The sequence below is a fragment of the Numida meleagris genome, chromosome 6, assembly GCF_002078875.1.
Source record: "Numida meleagris isolate 19003 breed g44 Domestic line chromosome 6, NumMel1.0, whole genome shotgun sequence".
In the NCBI taxonomy this organism is placed as follows: domain Eukaryota; kingdom Metazoa; phylum Chordata; class Aves; order Galliformes; family Numididae; genus Numida; species Numida meleagris.
In genome coordinates this window covers 7,957,791-7,972,842 of record NC_034414.1, presented here as the reverse complement: position 1 = coordinate 7,972,842, position 15,052 = coordinate 7,957,791, and the positions used below count along the sequence as shown (strand labels likewise).

At 43.4% G+C, this 15,052-nt stretch overlaps 1 protein-coding gene and 1 long non-coding RNA gene across 3 annotated transcripts in view; one reads left to right on the top strand and one right to left on the bottom strand.

Annotated features, from left to right (window-relative positions):
- Positions 1–15,052, top strand: part of PARVA (parvin alpha) — a 61,980-nt gene that overhangs the window by 1,427 nt on the left and 45,501 nt on the right. The window lies entirely within an intron of this gene.
- Positions 110–7,702, bottom strand: LOC110401103. Its single transcript, XR_002440255.1, has 3 exons — positions 3,269–7,702; positions 3,067–3,164; positions 110–1,338 (listed from the first exon to the last, which is right to left on the bottom strand). It is a non-coding gene; the product is annotated as an uncharacterized LOC110401103 (long non-coding RNA).

The following is a 15,052-nucleotide window of genomic DNA, read 5'->3' as shown; positions in this document are numbered from 1 at the left end:
TACTGCTTTGTGCAGTACAGTGCCTTACTCCATGTCTATCGCGTCTTCTTTCTGAGATGTGCTGTCTTGCTTTTCAACTAAAAAGCACGTTGCACAACCACACTCATTTTATTTGGCTTTTTCTGGTCGTTGTGAATGACTCAGAAGATGGTGAAATGGTCAGTAGTGGCGAACTACACTAGTTATCCTCTTCCTTATGTTGTTCTGGGAGAGTATTGATGAACATCAGTGGTGCTGGACTAGAAAAAAAAATCTGTGATGAGGCTGTGTTGTAGCTATGTTTAGAGATCTTTAACCTGTTTGTAGTTGATTTAGTATATGCAGTATTCATGTAAATAAGGCTCTTTTCCTCAGAGACAGATAGCGTTGAGTGAAAGCTCTCCAGGAAACTCTTAGAGATAGCACAGTTACTCTTATCCACAATCTTGTAATCTTACAAAAAAAAAAAAAAAGATATATTCTGTGAAATTGTGTTCCTTCTTAGGAGTTCTGTGTCTGTATTAAAGTCATTGACTAAAACCTGTATCTGTCACTTCATTATCTCATCATGTTAATATTTGCCCTTTTGCAATGTTGGAACACATTGATGTTGTCCTTTGTGCTTCCCAGTTTTCTAACTTTTATTTAACAATAGTTAGGAGAATTGGAAGCACCGTACCTCTGTAGTACGGTGTATATCAATTACATTTTAGTGCTGTCTGTGCTAAATACACAGTTAATTATTGTAGATGACATATGATTGTATGTATATAGCTTTTGCCTGTGCTATCAGCAGGCATTTTGATCACTGCTAAAGTAATACTTCTATCTATTGCAACAACAGAACCGGTGCCAAAATCAGAATCCATTAAGATCTGCAATGACACTATGGTGAAGAGTAATGACTGTTTATGGAGAGTAAGGTCTGCGTAGTTACAAATGTAGTAGAAGTAGCTAATAATACAATATAAAATGGCTTTTCTGTAGTACCGTGTATTTATTTTTACATATAGCAAGCCTTTCCTATTGAACTTGGAAGTTCTCAGCAGGGGTGTTTTGCCCGTGTTGGAGAAGTGACGTGAATTCTCTAATATCCTCCGGTACCAGTTGTTCCCCAAAACAGAGTAACCTAAAGGTATAGTGAAGAGATACCACAGGCAACGTCAGTAGGGATTAGTCGTACATTAACAGATAATATTTAGTTACAGTGTGTTTGATAGGGTATTTCATAAAATCAAAATTTGGAGCAAAGGTTTGCTTGTGTTGTGTAGGGTCTTGGTTTTCGTTTACGGTACTTCATCTCCTGCCATCCAAGGATGAGAGCGCTGCCATTCAGTGAGAGCAGGAAGCGTATGAATTCTGGTGAAGTAAGAAAATCCACAAGTGATTAACTGCGTTCAGAATTAATAGCTTTTGATCTGATGAAAAAATGCTGAGATACTATTGGAATATTCAGTGAATGTGGCTGTTCATAGCTGAACTGTCATAACCCAGAATGTTGTGGGTTTTGGTGAGATTCTGTCTTTTTCGTTCCTGAAAACCATTCCGAGACTGAGCCGCCTCCTGTGTGCCTCTGAGGAGCCCAGGGCGCGCTGAGCAGGAGCATGAGGTGCTCAGTGGGCCTCTCGGTATTCCGCAAAACCAACCGCAAGTCACATACTTCTGGTAGCAGTCTGCATTGTGTATTAAGCCTGCCTTCATACAAGTGCAAGAGGAGAACATAATGACATCATTTTCTAGCTGTGGAGGTGTGTGTTACGTTATCTTATGAATTTTACATGGCGGGTTCGGGAAGGTCATGTGTGATTGTCCTTCAATTTGCCTGGCTTGGCAATTACAGACGCAGAATTCTCACTCTTCATAACAGCTTACCTTAGTAGAGAATGTAAAGAGTTGGCCCCTGACACGCTTAGAAGGCCGTGACATATTCAGGAACAGAGAGCAAAGATCAGAATTGCTTAAATTGCGTAGGAACAGATGGGAAACAGACAGCTTGGGCCTATGAATTGGGTAGAGAGCAATTACTGCTTATGGTGCGGGCTCAGTCAATTTTCCAATTGATATGACATCAATTTCAGTAATTTGACCACTCTTCTTCCTAGTTTATTTGCTGTTGATGGGCAGGAGAAGGAATGAGTGTTCTTCTAGCTTCTGGTTATGACATTTCTTCTTTTGTGTGTTCTGTTTTGATTTCATTTGGGTGTGTGAGGTCACAGTAGTAGTGTTTTTCTGCCTGCCCAAGGGACAAGTATGTTAACAGCTTAAAAATCTTGTAGGCTTTGCTAATTCTTGAAAATATCGTTCAGTTCCTTAATCTTCACTTTGTTGCGGTTATGCATTTGAAAAAAACGAGATAAACTTAGAACAAAGTAAAAACTACAGATGAAGCCTAAGCACGGAGTGATGGGGGCATTTGAGGTGCTTGAAGTAAAATTTGTGCCTTTCTAGAATCCGTGACTAAACTGCTTTGTTGTGCGACTCGCTGACAGAGATCACGCCTTGACCTGGCTGTGGGTGTTTACCAAAGAAGCGTGCTTTTTAGTGTACAAGTGCCCTATGTTAGCTGAAGTATTTGGCTTATTTTCTTTGGACCTGTTTCTGTGACCTCTCTTTGAGTAGTACAGGTAGAAAAGTCTCTCTGTCAGGAGATGTTTTGCTCACCTGCTTGTTTCTTGTGTGAGAGATTCTAGATCAGCCAAAATACTTCCCAGTTGTATTCTTTACTGTTGCTGTCACTTGATACTGTGCATAACGTCTGGATTGGAAGAACTGTCAACTCCTACCTACTGTCAACGCTTGCTAATATCCATTGGTAACATGTAGCACAAATGAAAATGGGCTTCTGTGCTCATTTGCTCCTGGTGCCTTGGAGGCACACACATTGTTTCCTGTGAGGAGGAAATGGCATGAGGAAAGCTTTACCAGCACTCTTTTGTCACCTCTTTCTGTTTGTACTGCACCGTATTGGCATATCAGCGCTAGGCTTTCCTGCACCATCGGGATAGCTGTTGCTTTGATGCCTGCCGTAATGCGTTTTACCTCCAACCTTAGTGCGTAGCAACTGAAGTGTGGGCGTAATCTTCTTACCCCTTCTGCTGCGTTCCGTGTTCCCCCGTCCGCCATGCACAGGCAGGGCGCCGCAGCCAGCTGCGCAGCTGGTGCTGGGCACAGCCTGCCCTCCGCCCCTGGAGGAATAGTGCCTTGGTGCCGGTCCCAGGAAGCAGATGGAATACTTCTGCTGAACGGGAGGAACGGGGAAAGTGGAAAGAAAAGCAGAGGGAAGGCTCACCTGCTTCTTTGTTGTCATTCCGTCGCTGTGAGCCTTCCTAAGCACGGGCAGGGCATAGAAAAGGAAGCATGGAAGAAACTACTCAGGAGGAGAGCGGTGGTTTTTGTTTCAATCCGTTGAAACCAGATCTCAGGATATCTGGAGGGGGGGCCTCTGCTCTGAGGGTTGAAAGGATTGCTGGGTGGGAAGACAGACAGTAGCCTCTGAGACTCTTCTGTCAGTGTAGAGAGAAAACCCAGCTGTTGCTTATGCTGAGATGACGATAGCCCTCCCAACGCAGCTCTTGGGCCTGGACTTAAGTAGCAGCGCTGACAGGCTGGAAGCTGTTGTCCCCTGCTCTGCTGGGTGTGCGCAGGTGCTGGAGCAACTGCTGTGGCTTTTGGGTCTGCCTCTCCTGCCTTCCTGCCTGTCTGCCTCCTCCCGGCGCAGCTGTGTTCTCCGCAACCGGCAGGAACCGATCAGCGCTGCGAGATGCAGTTTGCTGTTAGGTGTTAGTTACTGCTCATACACTAAGTCAAGGGCCATGTATTATTTCAGGCACTACACTTTCACAAACTGTGGCAGTAGCCCCTGTGCGCAGTGATTTATGACTTAGAGTTCTTCGTCTGTATGTCTTGCATATTTTTGCAGCTTTTTTCCTCCTATTATCTGCATTTTAATATTTCTGACATTTCAGTTTTGTTAGAACTTGTCATGATCTCATTGGAATGTGTTTTTTGGTTTTTTTTGTATCTAGAGCACTCTCTCTTTGGTTTTGGATTCAAGGAACTCAGCTTTTGCGGGGTCTTTTTGTTTATCTTAATAAGCTTCAGGAGTTTCAAAGATGTGAAAATCTTACTTCTGACCGCATTTCTGAATTTCAGAAGTCACAGATGATCCCTAAACTATTCTAAAAAATGTTGTTGTTTTGACCAGATATTCGTGTAGGGCCCAAATCCGGTGATGCTTGGTCCACGTGTGTCATCTACAGCTACAAAGTGTGAGTGTGCATGTGCCAGATGCCTGCATTTTTGCCGGAAAAGTTATTGAGTCTGCATCCAGAGGCACTGCTATCCTCATAGAACTGAGCTTATCAGTATGTGAATGGTAAGGCACAGGGCATGTGAACTGTGCTGACAGCATTCCTACTGGCACAGCAGCACCAGCCTGGCAGTGTCCTGCTGGAGGTGGGAGAGGACCTCTCCATGCTGCAGGCGATGTGTGTGTGCATGGAGAGGACGCAGAGCCTGGCTCTCCTGCCTGCTCCCACAGCACCCTTGGCCAAATCTTGTGGCCATAGTAGACATTTCAGATTCAGAAATCATTAAAAATCAGTCACAAAATCCCTGAATGTCAGGAGGATATGCCAAGGGAAGAATTTTTCCTCTCCCTGTTCGTGGTGTTCAGAGCCCATTTCTGGCAGCTGCCAGGGGCCAGGCTGTGCTGACCCTGGATGGCCAGTAACTCGGTTGATTTCTGACTACCTGCACGTGAGCATCGAGCCGCACAGAAACACAGCAAGCAAGCTTGGGCTGAAGATTCATTGGACTGTGGAGGCTGGAGGGGGACCTCTGGAGATCATCTCAAGGTGGAGTGATCTTGTTCAATGAGCTCAGGCCTCTGGCTGGCCAGATGTGGTGAAGGTGCGGTGACAGCATGTTTCATCAGTTCTTTTCAGACTCTGCTTAGTTGACTAGATGCATACCAATTATCTAGACGAAAGGTAAAAAAGATTCAAGTGGTGAAGTAAAATCAACGTTAAGCAACCAGGTGAAGAGCTTCCAGTGCTTCCAAATTACAGGACAGAGCCATGGAGAGAAGAGAGCAGGCTAAATACCATCTCAGCCTGATGTGCCTTTATCTCCATGTTAATTTTTTGTTTACATCTCCAGATTTAAAATATACTGTCCCCGATACCAGGCACGCACAAAAATATTCATTCAGTCTTCAACAGGAAGACGACTATAACAAAGCGAAGCTATGGAAGACAGTGAAGATGTTCTCATTTTCATCCTCAGTAAAGTGAGCATGTTGTTAAGAAAATCTGTAATTTTAGGTTTGCAGTATTTTCCTTAGCATTTAAGGAATCTGTCCTGAAGGTAAGAGAAGAGTCCACGACTCTGGCCAGAGAGAAGTTCTCCCTGGGTTTAGTTAGTGCTTTGTGAGGTTCTGCGTCTTAACCTCCAGCCGAAAACCAGCTTCCTGTAAGTGTCAGTCTGTACTTCTGCAAGGGTCCCTTGAACTGAATATCTGGATATATCTTTTTTTTTTTCCCTTTTTCATGCCTTCTGCAACCATTAAGCCATGTCCCGTGGAGATTGAATAGTTGAATATGGGGCTTTCTGCCTTTCTCACTGACATTAAGATAATGACAGTTGGTTCTGTTGTTACTTCACTGTAACTGCAGTCAAATGCTTCCTGTTAACTTAATCCAAAGTTCTGCAGTCTTCTTCAGCAAAACAGTGATGTTGTTGAAGGTGAAGTCAGTAGGTGCAGAAGCACAGTTCTTTATGAAGTAAAGTTCTACAGAAGCAGTAGTTGAGGCGTAGCTTAAATACTGGTGCTTTCCCATCTGCTTCTGCTTGTTCTCTTCCTCCTCACACCAGTTTCTCATATGGTGATGCTGACTTGTGTTACTAATGATAGGCTCTTTGCTTAACTAAAATGCAAGCAAAACCAGAAAGAGATGCCCGTTGACAGGACAGCTGACTCCATGCTAGGTGCAGTCAGTGCTGTGCTGGAAGCGGCTTGGTGCCACTTTGTATGAGAGAGGAGGAGCCGGAAGGTTGGACATTCTGTGGTACTTTGCAGTTTCACACACAGTTCTTCCAGTGCAGGATGGGGTGGGACTGAGCCTTCATGTGCTGTGGGTGCTCCTGATGCCTTCCTTCTGCAGCTCCTGGCAGATCCAGTGCTTCTTTGAGTACAAGGGAGTAGAAGCTTTTTAACCTGCTGCTCTTCACTGTGCTGCTTGACGAAAGGACACTTGGAACCTTGCTCTGTATTTGTGTTGTCGTATAGCTTATGGCTGGTGTGCTAATACTTATTAATAGATAACATTACTTTGTTTTAATATGCTTAGCCCTCATGGGATTAGGTGTGTGTGTGTGCTGAGTGAGCCAGTGAGTTAATTCATTTTGGTGACCAAACTGAAATACAAACAAAAAATGTCTTGGACCAGAAGCAAAATCAAAGCAGCAGCCCTATGTGAATCCTTAGCCTTCCATGCAGCTATCCCTTGGCAACCTGTGCTCAGGCCAGAGAAAACGAAGGACCAGGAAAAAAAAAATCATTAAAAAAAAAAAAAAAAGAAAAACGGGAATGTGACTGGTCAAGAGTGAGTTAGTGAGTTGTACTGGCAGAGCTGTATTAGGAAGATTAGCCACCATCTGTTCCCCCTAATCCTGCACCTGGCTCTGCACTATGCCACTGTTCAACCAAGTGATGGTCTTACTCAGTATTGAAGATTGGCAGGGTTCAGTAACGAGACTTTGCAGTCTCCCAAATGTTCTGCTTTCCTTCTCGTTTTGTAGTAGTCTGTATGAAATAATTTCACGTGGTGCTGTAAGACATTCTTACGTAGGTGAATGTAATACAGAATTCAAGATAGCGTGCTGGTCACTGAACCAGCAGTACTGCTGTTCTTTCAGACTTTTCATTTCTCCTCGTGATTTCTGATTCATGTACGTATTAACCTGCACATAGTTTACCATTACTGAGTAAAGATCTTGTTGATCTTGTTTTTCTTGATTATTTTTGCAAAGGAAAATTCCTGGAATATTTCTGTGAGTCATTCTTGGTAGCTGGAGGCATTGTCAAGTCCTTTTGGCTTCTCTGATTGTGCTTCACGTGTTGCACGTGCTGGCAGAGCAAGCGGCCTGTGGCACTGAGCTAGCACCGGGTGAGTTTAACCTTCACCACTAGTGAAACCTATGCAATTCCACTTGGAAAAAGGGAATTGAGAGAGGATGCGGGAACTAGAGAACATGGGAGCTCAGGAGGGCTTGCTTTCCTGGAATCATGGGTAGGCTGAGACTTGGGTGCTAAGCAGCTGTAGGATTATAGCAGGCCGCGTGGCGGCACAGCAAACAAGCAGGTGCCATTCTTCAGAAGTAGAGGTACAAGACCGTAGACAGCCTCGAGACTGCGTGTGCAGCGACTGTGGGTGTTAAGGTCAGAATTTCCCAGACAAGAATGTCTAAATTGCTGTGCCCTACTTATCCAACTGTGAGCTGGATTAATGAAAGGGAGAGTTTAGGCGGAGAAGTACTTTGGGCGCATTTACTGGGAGAAGAGAGAGACGTTTTCTTTTGTATCTGTACAGGTGGCCCCTTTGAAGCAAGCCAAAATAAGCTTCCTCACCTGGGTAACGGCCTGAATAGGTTGGCAGGGTGTGAATCCATTTGCAATGTCTGTAAAGAAAAGCGTAACGGTTTGCCAGCGTACAGCCTTCCATTTATTTTTTTTTCTTAACAAGTTTCTCCTTCGACCATCGAGTCAGGCTGAGGCCTAATGTCTTTTTTTTTTTTCATAACCGTAGGCAGTTCTAAAGCAGCAAACTATTAATAGTGAGATATTGGTTTAGAAGAACACTAATGCACGGGGAATTCTAGAGCAAACGAGGCAATGCTGTCAATGGTTCAGATTGTTCTTAATTACAATAATGACATTATAGGAGCCGCGGTTGCTGTCGGGCACAAAAGAAGATAATGATAATGTCAGGGTGCTCGGAGTAAATGCGGCATAATGTATTGCAGCGCTGGGTGCAGAAGATGATAACGCCTAACTTGTCGTCGGAGCGCGTGAGGGAGAAGAATGGGAAAAGGCCGGAGCGGTTTTGTTGTAACGATGTGATTCAGGGTCGCGATTCTGCTGTCAAGTCAAACATGCGGCAGAGCGGTTGGAGGTCTCCGCTTCTCTCCAGCGCTCCGTTGGAGCTCGGGAGATGTCTCGGGGCGAGCTGCCCGCGCTGCCCGGGCCGCCCCGTTCCCCCGGCGGCAGGGTGCAGGTGCGCCGCGGGGCACAAGGTGGCTCCAGCTGCCGGGGGAAGCCGGCGCCGCGGGAGCCCCGGCCGCCGCTCGCTTCTCCCGTTTCGTTCTTGAACTGCTTCTCCCAGCGGATTTTGTCAGGCGCTGTGAGCTAAGTTGCTTTGTCCGAGTCCCGGCTCATCCCCCGGCTGAGCTGCAGAGAAGGGAGAGTTGCTGTGCGCGGCCGTGGAGTCAGAGTTTCGTGAGAAAAACGTTAATAACCTGCTTGCTAAGGACCTGATGGGTGAGGGAGAAGCGGAATAAGTTGATTAGAGGATCCCCTGTTAGGGCCAAACTTAATAATACCTTGTGTTCCTTGCCGGCCTTGCAGTCTGCAACAACAGTGCTCTTGTTTTCAGAGTCCCTTAGAAGTGAATTATTTTGCCATTTCTGTTTCCAACAGTCGTTGCTGACAGCCTGTCCTTACACAGAGCACCTCCATCCGCACCTTTCTAAGTATCGAGGGATTTTTGCAGGACATCAGGAATTAGTAAATACTTGTTCTGTTCCTACTGTCTCTGTGGAGAAACTGAGGCAGGAAAGATTCATTGACTTGATTTGCTCATGTGCCAATCTGCAGGTTACAAGGTGGAAACAGAGCACTGTTTCCATTTCCTAATTTGTCTTTAATTTTGGTTCCTTACTTTTTTAGAGCTTGTTGTTTTTAAATTCTCTGTTGCACGCCTTGATAGGGTTTAGATGTTTATATAAAGCTGAACTCTCTCTCTATATAAATATAAAAAACAGCTCACTTGATTTTTTTTGTGTGTGCGAATTAAGCAGAAGATTTGTAAGTTTTGTTTTTCTTTTTAATTTGCTTTACACACTGCTGTAGCAGGCATTGCATTGGATAGATATCTAAAGAAATGCTGTTTCATGATTAGCTCCTTACCCCTATTAAAAAGGAGGAGGATTTGATGAAGAGGTGTAAGCCTCTATTACTTCCTAATAATATTCCTTGAAAAAATATCAGGTGTTAAATTCAGAAATCTAAATCTGCCATGTTATTTAAGTCTAAAAGTGTATAGTTTTCCTCTCTGACGTTAAATAGAGCAAAATAGATGAGCTAGAATTACTCCTACTAGCTGCAGTTGATATTAAAAGTCAGACAGCGCAAAGCACCATGTTGAATTATTAGGTACTCTCATTTCCAGTTTTCCAAACTGATTTTGTCAGAAGTTAATGTGGGCACAAATCTCCCCAGATCTAATCCCCTTGTTCTTCATTCAGACCGACACCCCTTGAGGTCAGAGGCGGCTTTGCCTGAATAAGGAATGCAACAGCTAGCCCTAGTCCTAGTACATATAGGGCCGGATTGTGGGTCACAGCCAGCTTAGAAGCGCCCAGCTCCAGCGAGCCCACATCTTGTGCATAATAGGCAGATCCTTCACACTGTTAGGACGATCCTTTATTAACATGTCAAATACAGGAGGAAAAAACTGACAGTACTATGGCTGCTCAGAATCTTATCAGCGTATCTTCGTGTTTTGTGTTTCTGAGCTGAAATGAGGCAAATATGGCTTCAAAAACGTTTCCCTGTTTTCATGAGAGAGTAAAAAAAAAATAGAAGTAATCAAAAATTGGAATTAAATTCTCGGATAGTTTAGCCAATTAATAAATCTGCAGTCACTGAATAGAAGGTCTGTGGGCTGGAGCTGGCTCTTAACTTAATGTTAACTTACATTTAATTAGCCAGACCAGATGGAAGCTAGCTAAGCTTCGAATGAAGGCTTGTGGGAAAAAGACATAATCTTCCATTTTGTCAGAGGAACTAATACCACAGATTAAAGGTCGGTGTTCTTTTCAGAATTTAAAGAGTGGATGCAGAGTGGCCGATGGCAAGAAATAGCGCGGGCACTAACAAATTAGCTTAACCCCTAGATGACTAGTAGACAGCTCTGCTTCATTTGGTTCCCCAGTTCAAACCGTTGGTCTCCAGTTTCAGGAATAAATCCCGGAGAGATAAGGATGCTTGTATTTTATTCTTCTATGAGGAAAGTAGACCTCTATGTAGGCAGCTTCCTAAAGGTGAAGTTCTGGGAAAAGTTTTCTTGTTCAACTGAGTAAAAATTCATGCTGTTCAGATGCTAAGCACTTGGGATCAGTCTGACACACTGCTTAATTCCTTGCTTAACAATGAGCATGCAAACAGACAAGTCAAGTAGAGGAGTCAAGAAACCATTCATGTGCTTAAAGAGTTGCAGATATGGATCAAGCCTGAGTGCACTGAGCTTAAGGACTGTATCAGGTACAAACTGCTGTGGAGCGTGAAAACGTAGAAGAATGAGTGAACTTGCTTTGTCAGATATGCTGAACTTTAAGCGTAGCTGCAATAAATGACATCTCTTCAAAGTATGGTAATTAAATTTGATCAAAAATGGAAAACCAAAAGCCAAGAAAGAAGGGGTTAGCTTACGCTAATTGCTCGAGTGTTTAACCAGTCTTTGGGGGTGCTTCCCTGTGATTCCAGCAAGGTAGTAGAGAGTTCTTTCCGAAGTAGCTTCTATAGTAGGAAAATAAAGAAAACTAGCATTGCTCTGGAACATCCAATGCCACCTTGCTTGTGCAGAAAGTAAGGAAAGTCTGCAGTAGGGTAATAAGTATTTTAACTTTGATACGTTATCTTTGCGTATCTTGCTTACAGGGGATATACTTACGCAAAGTCTGGCTTGGGATAGAAGGGCAACAAATGAGCACCTGTCTTCTGAATTAGGTTTGTGCCTGTCTGAATTTGAGCAGCTGTTTTCACATGCAGCACTAGAGAATTAGATATCTAGGGGACTTCACCAGCTGGGATTCAGGCTCCTCTAGGGCTGATAACTGTGTTTCAACACCCAAATACATACAGTTTCTGGATACCTAAAAATTTACTTAGGTTCCCACAAATGTTTCTTAGTCTAATGCAAAATATTTTAAAACATAAAAACAAGCCTTTCAAAACATTCTGGAGCTTTCTTATATTGCGTAAAACTTTTTTGCTGCTAGACCATCTTGCCTAGATTGTCACATCTGAACTTTCCCATAGCGGCCAAAAAATCCATTACCATTTGATGGCTGCATCACTTAAGTAAAATTATGTGCATGAGATCAGGACAGTTCTTGTGAAGAGTTAGAGTATCTCGCAAATCTCAGTTAATTATCTGCACTTGCTGACAGTCCCAGGAGAGAAGACTAGGGAACTGAAAGAACGTGAAAACTGCAACCTGTTTGTGACTGCCATGTGTGGATCGACGTAGGATATGCTCAGGTGAGGAAATCTCTGCTGCTGTTTGCTGTAGCGTTCTTAGAGCACGGATGAACACAGCCCCACGGTCTGCAAGGTGCGCAAATTCAATAAGACTGTTTTAGGGCAAAAAGCCTTTCTACTGTATCAGCTGAACTGGAACATGTGTGGATTTGGAATCCTACCAAGTACTTTGAAAGCTATTTTCACCTATATGTGTGTTAGTGATTTGCTCTCTTTTCTCATTTTTAAATAATTATATCTTGGGGACATAAGACAAAGAGTTTTACTATTCACCATTTACTAGACCACATCCATCTACAGTTACTGAATGGTGGTGTCAAAGGCACCACAGTTATTTTCCATCTTGTGTTACTGACGTATTTCAGATACCGCTTGGTGACAAAACACTAGAAGGGAAATGGTAGGTTTAAAAACAATTGTAGTTGCAAATGATGGAAGTAACATTTACTTACCATGTGGCTTGCTTCTCTGGGTTTTCCAAAGGCAGAAGTATAAGAGTGCACAGTGCACTTTTTGGAGATCTGTTGGTGTTGTGCAAATATTTGTGTGTTCTTCTGGTTGGATGAAACTTATCGCTATGCATCTTAACAGCAGCTTCTGCTCTCAAATAAATGAGAGCAGATAAATAAATCTGCATTTGGAGAGTATAGTGTAGCCCAGCAGGGTTTGTCCCAACAAGTACATTTGAAGAGAACGTTTAGGAACAAGGCCGTTCATTTACCCTTGATAACCACGTGTTGGAAATTATCAGGTGAGAATCACATTCCGTTTTTTAAGGACGTGAGTAACTCCAAATTCTGCCTTTAATAAAACTCTGTTACAAAAAGCAGTGTAGAAACCAGAGTTTGGGAACTGATCTTTTCATGGAAGTACTGTGCAGTACGAAACTTGCCAAAAACTAATGGATCGTTTGCAGGAAATTGAAATTTAAAGTGGATGAGTCAGTCTACTTCAAGGCTGAACAGTTTCCACTGAACTTAAATAATGAATGCCAAGACTTAGAGACAGCACAATCAGCTACAGCAGTTTTCTTCAGTTCCTTCAGCCAGGCACTGTAGTGGAGTCTATGTTTAGCCGAGTTCCCCTTGTCTTATAGTTGACCAGGCTTTGAAAGCATTCGTGTGCATTCTTGTTGCCATCACCGAAACCTTTGCAGAAGAAGCAGCGTCTCAAGCATTTTTGTTTTTTTACTTCATGGCAGTTACTACAGAATGTGGGTCAGAATGTGCAGTTGCTGCTTTCAGGGATTTCATCTGCAGAATACTACTACCCTTTTTTGTAACTTCATTCTCCAGAAAAGGAGGAGATGGCTTCTTTATTCAGAAGTGACCTTCGTTAGCTTCACGCTCTCTTCTTAAAGGAGGCAGATTGCTTACTTGCTGGCGTGTGCAAAGATTTTGATATACTTAATGAAATCAAATATTAAGAGGAAAAGAAAAAGAAATAATTGTTTCTAGTTTTGACAAATTGTGTGCTCAAAGCGTATTTAGGCAACACCAGTTTTGGCTTTTACTTAGTACCAGGGCCCAAAATGAATCTAACTCTTTGTAGGAATTCAAGAAATGAAGTGGATGTGTATGTGGCTTAGATTTCTTTAAAGTGAGCTGTTGTACTTGAAGCCTATGCCTGTAGAGAGTGGCTGAGGACATGCATGACCTTCTGGTGAATCCTTTGCTCGGTTCTTTGCTCTTGCAGAGAGAGTCCTGTTCTCCAGCTGGTATCAGTAGTGGCATCGCGTGAGTGTTTCTGAGCTGGAGAGTCACTGTGGGCCTTGGGCCTTTGGGTTCACGCAGAACCGAAGGTTGTTGATGTCTCCCCATTCATTCACAGTTGCTCGTGGGTATAATTATCTGGCACTTTTCTAATGTCTGCCATCTAAATAGAAATGTTAGATCTGGATTGTTTAATTTAATATTTCACTTAATTAGCTTATTTTTAAGTAGCAACTGTCTCTATTTGACGTAAAAATGGGTTAGCACAGGCCCAAGCAGCATGGCGTTTACACACCAGAGGCGTGCAGTTGGAGGGGAGTTTGAGAAGAGGGGGAACACATGTGATGGCCCTTCAGGATGCTTTGCCAGCCTCCAACAATTTGTCTTTGGCAAGATGCGTGCACATCTACCAGACTTTCTCCAAATATCCTTCTTGGGTGAATTTTCCCATTTGGCAGTTGACTGCATGAAGTTGTTGGCAGCTTCAGTGGGCTGTGTAAGGAGTTTCTCAGCTTTGCCATGAGATTTCTAGAGATCCATCCCTTAATATTGGTGCTGTTTGTTTATTTATTTGTCGGAATACAGCTTTTTGAGTGTGTATTCCTTGTTCACCTTCTCTACTGAATGATCATGTGATCCCGAGGATGGATGATTTTGTGTGCACAGCAAGGCACTACAGAAAGCAGGACCAGCTTTACCTTCACTCCCAGCACTACTGCTGTAGTTCCATTAGCCCTACAAGCGGAGTGAAGGACGGAGTCCTGCTCTCATCGTAGCTCCTGGGGTGTCTCTTCCTTTGCACCATCCCGAGTGTCGTGTGGTTGTGGAACGCCTGGGCTCAGAGAACTGATGTAAGTTAGCGCTAACCTTTGGTGGTGGTTGGTTACTTCTACTCTGCAGCTCTTCCCTGATGTAATTTGCCGTAAGGACCGGTGAATGCTTATGCAAGAGGTGATGGATGATCTTGTGGGAATGAGAATGAGCAATGAGTTAGGGAAAAGGTGTGATGAAAGCAGCGGTCATGTAGTGGTGCGGGTTCCTGCGTTAGATTTGGATACTTGTATGCCTCAGTTTCTAGCTATGTCAAATGGAGCGATGATGAGAATTTCTTTTCCAAGAGCTTTTTAGAAGAAAAACGTTAAGGGTTAAACGTGAATGTGATGAAATGTTCCCAGCGTGGTACGCCGGAGAGCAGGGTGCTTTGGCAGTAAAACAGCCATTGGGGTACGGCTGGTTTCCACACTGTGCTCTGGCATGTCATGTACAAGCGAGGCTGGTTTTGGAAAAGTTACGCCCAGAAAAACTCGATGAATTCAGATAAATCTTTCACTTCTTTTTGGAGGGGTAGGGGAAGAGCACGAGTGGGAGGGCACCGGAGTTACTGCTCCGCTGTATCAGTTCCTTCTCTGAGAAATGTTGCATTTTTGACTGGTGTGCAGGAGGGCCTCACTGGATAGGGTTAATTGTTTCAGTGTGAGCAGCTGAAGATTTAAATATGAATTCTAGCTTTTTGACCCTATTAATCATAAAATTGCCTGACCTATCTTGCTTACTGTAACAAAGCTCCCTTTTTTTTTTAATGATGACTCATGAGCATATTTTAAATTAGATTTCTTTAAAAATAAAAAAAAGGCCATGATCGCATCTTAAAAACATTTTCTAAGCTAAGAATTTAGTGTATGTATGTCAGCATACAGTGCAGGGGGCTTATGATAAAATAGCTTAAATGAGGACTAGATCCAAATTAGAGCAGACTTCTGCAACAAGGCCGTGGGCACAAGCTTTTGGGAGTGGCTGCAGAACTTCTGCTGTAGGGGAA